Here is a 6000-nt window from a genome sequence, read left to right on the forward strand (position 1 = left end):
GTAGGGACATTGGGAGGCCGGCATTGTTATAACGAATTGTGACCCTGTAGCAGCACGACACTATAGTGAACCGACACTGTGGCGGGTTTTTCAAATCAATTTATAGAAAACACAGGAAAAGAATCACATTTTTTTCAGATGAGCGAACATTTCCTAATTTCTGAACAATTCTTGAGATTTCCAAATATTTTTTGAAGTTTTCAAATATTCTGAACATTAATTTCTAAACAAAATTCAAAATCCCGATGAAATTAAAAAAGGGATAATCCTAAAAAAATCTAATTTACGAGCAAATTTGGAAATTTATAAACATTTTTTAAAAAATAAAACCATAAAATAAGAACAGGACGAAAACTTTTGTTTCCAAAATCCAATTTCATTTTGTTCCCTCACTTGTGTGTATATTTAGGACCTATTCGGTAGCTCGCCAGCTCCCAACTTCCGCGTATCCGCGAGCGGAGCTGGCCCGAACGGCCCGGCGCCAGGAAGCTTGCCTCCCGGATCAAACCAGCATCCACGTACAAAAACTGGGTGCTGGTGTTTCGTCGATCCCAGAAATCGCAAGAGTTGGAGTTCAAGCTATTTACGGCGAGCTGCCATCGGGAAGTGGAAGAAAACGTTTCGTCAAGCGTGGAAAAGACCGGAGCGACTCCCAGAAACGAGCTTAATGGGCCAGCCAGCTCCAACTTGGGCCAAGTTTGGCCTGTCCTCAACTCCCAATTGGCCAAAATCAACTGAAAAAGGCTGCCAGCCCATGCGTTGCGAGAAAAAACTGGAGCTGGCACACCGAACGGTTTTCTGATCGCTAGCTTTCATTTGGGAAGCTGGCATACGAAACTGGAAGCTGGATTTCAGGATTTTCAGGAGTTGGGAAGCTGCCGAACAGGCCCTTAGTTGACTATTTGAAGCAAAGAATGAAATCACTAGTTAGGGGGTATCCCTTGCAAAGGTGAATCCCACCTTTTCACGCGTTGTCAAGTCACGCACTGCATCTGCGTCATTTATTGTAACCTGTGAGTTTTTTCCTTTTTTCGTAGATTCGCTTATTCAAAACGTTTTGTCTTGAACTTACCATAAAAATCCCGAGCCGTTTGCACCGTTGCCTTTATCTCGTTGAAATGTTCGGAACTGGTTTGCATATTAGTAGGTTTTGACGAACTCTTTTTTCATGAAAAAAGAAAGAAATAGACCGAAGCCGGAAGCGAAGTTTTTGTTTCAGTTATTCTTTTTCTTTTCCGAGAGGCTCATCTGGCTTCTCGCGTAAGCCAATCTGTGCCTCCACGTGAAAAAAATCTATGCTTCTTGTGGAAGCAAAAAAAATGTATTATCACTTTCCAAGAGGCACAGCTCTGCTTCTCGTGGAAACTAAGAAAACATTTTTTCCTTTTTCAAGAGGCACAATTGTGCTTCTTGTAAAAGCAAATCTGTGCCTGCACAAGGAGCAAATATGTGCTTCTCGTGAAAGAAAAAAACATGTTTTCCCCCTTTCCTAAGAGGCACAACTGTACTTCTCACGGAAGCAAATCTACGCCTCCATGAGAAGCAAATCTGTGCTTCTCGTGAAAACAAAAAAATCTCCTTTTCTGAGAGGCACAGTTGTGCTTCTCTTGAAAGCAAATCTATGCCTTCACGAGAAGCAATTTGTGCTTCTCGTAGAAGCCAAAAAAATGTGTGTGTTTTCCTTTTTCAAGAGGCATAGTTGTGCTTCTCACGGAAATAAATATCCCCCTCTTCGGTAAGCAAATCTGTGCTTTTCGTGGAAGCACAAAAAAAATCACGTGAAAAAAAATTAATTTTTTCTCAAAAACCGAGCAAAAATTGAAAGCCAAAAAAAACATCTCAAACCCGAAATCGCGTACAGATAAATTAAAAAAATAAAATCCTGAGGGAACGCTTAGCACGAGACACGTGCCGACGGCTATACGCACCACTTGGCGAGCTCTCAGCCCACCAAAGTGACCCTTTCAGGGATCCCGCAAGGGTACCCATTGCCTAGTTGTTATAGTCAAATAGAAAAAATACCGAAATTAAGTATACCTTGCATCTATCTCACGGGACTATTTCTCACCAAAAAAAATCTATCTCATGGGACCATGAGAGCTCCTATTTGCCGCGTAGGTCGGCAAATAGGCACTAATCGCATGCATTTTGGACCAGCCCATGTGCGGGCCAGGCACCCTTGTGTTTTTTCATTTTCCTTCTTTATTTTTTGTTTCTTTTTGTTTTTATTACTTCAAGAACTGTTCGATAATCTCAATTTTAAAAAAATGAGTTCAAGATTTTTATTTTATTTTTATGAATTTCAAATGTTGTTCATGAATTTGGAAAGTAAAAAATTTCAAAAATATGTTAACAAAATTTAAAAAATCGTGATTTTATAAATATTCAATATTTTGAAAACTGCTCAAAAATTTCTAAATTTGAAAACATGTTCTCCAATTTTAGAAAAATGTTCATGAGTTTAAGAATGTTCATGAATTCGAAAATAGTTCATAGATTAAAAATTTGTTCGTGAAATCAAAACGTGTTTTTGAATTTAAAAAGGTTTGTGAATTCTAAAAATGTGAATTAAAAAAGCATGATTTTTAAGAATGTTCGTGAATTAGAAAAGTGTTCACTATGTTCAAAAAGTTCATCATTTCTAAAAATGCTTGCAAATTCCAAAAACGTTCGCTATTTAAAAGATATTCTAGGATATAATAATTGTCCAAGAATTCACAAAATGTTCATTAAATGTTCACGAAAAGGAAAAAAGGAGCATGAAAAATAAAAAAGAGAAAAAACAATAAAATCATGGAAAAACAAAAAAATACCTATCTAGGAAGGTTCTAGAACCTTACCAACACCGAAATACGGAGTCTCCCGTAAACCTACATGTGTCGGCCGAGTATGAGTCATAGAGAATCAATAGGGTGTGTGTTTGCTCGCTACCCAGCGACCCCGAAATAACTAGTTAAGGGTTACCCCTTGCAAATATCACTCCATAGCTTCTTAGGTGCTGACAAGTGGCGCACTTCATGCGTCACCTATCATAACATCAGAGTTTTTTTGCAGATTCATTTATTCAAGACGTTTTATCTCTTGAACCATACGTCAAATACCGAACCATTATCCCTGCAGGATTTGCAAGAGTTATTCAAAACAACATCTCATGTTAATAGGTGCCGATGAACTTTACCGCAAAAAAAACATTTCGATGAAATTCTTTATGAAAAAACATAAACAAGGAAAAACATAAACCGAAACAACGATAACAAAGAAAAACGAAAAACAACCAAAACAATGAATACCGAAAAGGTTGCGATTTTCAACTTTTATTAGAAGCACATGCTATGCTTTTCCCTTTCGCGGAAACGATGTTGTGCTTCCCGCGGAAGCACAACATGTACTTTTCCTTTTTGGGGGGAAGCATAGGTTGTGCTTCTCGCCGAAGCACGGGCTGTTTTGTCTTCATTTTTTTTAGGGAAGCACAACTATGCTTTACCCTTTTCGAGAAACGTAACGGCGATTCTTGTGAAAGCACAGGTTATGCTTCTGGTGGAAACACCAAATTATGCTTCTCGCAAAAGAAAATATATGATTTCTCTATTTCTCAAGAAGCATACTTAGTGCTCTGTAAAAAGGAAAAACCAAAAAAAGTTCCCAGCAAAACCTGCAGGAAGGAATCAAAAGCCGAAAACCCCGAAAAAGTCAAAAACCCTGAAAAAGTGTGCAGAAAACAAAAAACAATCATGTCGCGTAGTCACACACGGAGAACGCTTCCACACACAAGAGCAACACGTTACGAACGACGCCCGCTGATTAGTTACTTTCCAACCACCCGCGCGATAAATAGGAACTGCCCTGTCTAACCTGACTTTGATTTGCCCGTTTTGTGTGGGCTTTGGAGCTCGGCATATCCTATTTGGCGCTTCAGACGTTCATTACAGTGCATTTTGCAAACGGGCACACACACACCCTTCGTACTGGGCTGGCCCATTTAGCATTTTATTTCTTCTATTAAACTACAAAAAACACAATAGTGAGGGCGGCTGAGGGATTAGAAGTCGCGACCTCTCAGTAGTAGATTAGCTGTAGTAACCACCATAGACACAACACATGTTGTTATTACTAACTAAGTTTTCGCCTTTTATTTCTTTCTCTCCGTTTTCTTTTCTCTTTTGTTTTTACTTTTTTCTTAAATTCGTGAATTTTTTTCCAAATCCTTGAACTTTTTCCAAATAGATGAACTATTTCCAAAATTTATGAGCGTTTTCCATTTTTCGTGAACTTCTTTTAGAATTGATGACTTTTTTCAAAAATAATTGAACTTAGTTTCAAATTTTTGAACTTTTTTTCTAAATTGATGAACTTTTTTTCAAAAACTGATGAAGTATTAATTTGTGAACTTTTTTCAAAATTGATGATCTTTTTTGAAAAAACCGATGAACTTTTTCCAGTTCGATGAATTTTATCAAAATTGACGGACATTTTTATCAATGAACGTTTTTCAAAATTGATGAACTTTTGTCAATTGTTGAACTTTTCTTCAAAATCGATGATACCTTTTTCTCCAAATGGATGAACTTCTGTTATAATTTTCTTAAACCTTTTTTGATTTCAGATTTTTTTAACAAGTATTAGAAAACCGTCTTGGTTTTTTCTACAAGGCCAACACCACAAAATAACCAAAAAAAAAACTAGTCCACGGACGAGCGAGCGAACATTACGGGCGTGCAGCTGGAGCGAAACGTGTTGATTGGCCGCGGCCCACTCATGCGCACGTGAACACCAGTTGGCTCCAGGGCGCAGAAGGCGCAATATAGGAGCTCCCTTGGAGCTCACTCATTCAAGTTCCAGCCGCTTTCAATTCACGTAAGCCGACAGAGAAAAAAAGACAAGCCCAAACGAATTCAAAATACATGAGACTACCTATTGTTTAGGTGTTGGTCTTTGAATTAATAAAATGCAAAGGCTGACGTGTTTCTTTGTTCCACCGACTTATTTATCCTCGCTCCTATCCGACGCCGTCCAGGTCGCCTGCGGTCTTCTCCCTTGGCCGATGGCGTTTTCAGACATGCCTTGTCTCCACGTTCTGCTCTTGCCGCTGCCTAATGCTCGTGTACCGTTGTCCCCAGGTCATCCTGCTACCCCACTCCTCCCTCCCTCTTCGATCTCTTATTCTCTTTGGCGTCGACCCCTTCCCCCTCCCTTCCCCGCACACAATCAACCTCTGACTCCCCTTCGCCTGGGACGTCGTTGCGTCATTCCAGACTCCAGGTTGCTCCCGTCCGGGGCCTTGCCACGAGACTCTCATCTTTGGTCCAAGAGCTACGCGGAGAAACGACCGACGGGAAAACGTGATTTTTGTCACGCTATAAGCAGTAAAACCAATAATAAATACGATGAAGGATGTAAAATCAAAGTGATACTCTTTATGTATATAAATGTAGTGTAATACTAGTCCTGAACACAAGTTTCTTGTTTTCCTTTGGAGGGAGAGCACAAGTTTCCCTCCTTCAGCTGGCAAAGACAACAAATATGCTTGCGGAAGTTAGTGTCAACTGAGAGTTAATAAGTAGTATTTCATTTATTCAAAAATATAAGATGTTTTGGATATCTCAATATGAACTACATACGGACTGAAGTGAGTGAACAAGCACACTACATCCGATTCAAACAAAATATTAGAATATCTTATATATACGAACTGATGGAGTATTTTTTGTGAAAGGAGGTAAAAGAGTTACCTGTCGACTAATAAGTTATATGATAAATTTTTCATTCAACAAACCAAAAACTAAACTGAGACAACTGAGATTCATTGTTGGGCCAACTGAGATAAAGATTTAAATCTCTCACTCAGCTAACATATAGTCGCACCCCTGTTTGCATTACATATATACAATGAAAGACGACCTTAAACAACAACATCCATGAGAGCATCTACAATTAGAGTCCTCATATCCTCCTCAAACATTCGGATAGACAGCCGGATCACTATCCGAACAAGATAGAGAA

This window comes from Triticum aestivum, chromosome 2D (genome assembly GCF_018294505.1).
Source record: "Triticum aestivum cultivar Chinese Spring chromosome 2D, IWGSC CS RefSeq v2.1, whole genome shotgun sequence".
Lineage (NCBI taxonomy): Eukaryota > Viridiplantae > Streptophyta > Magnoliopsida > Poales > Poaceae > Triticum > Triticum aestivum.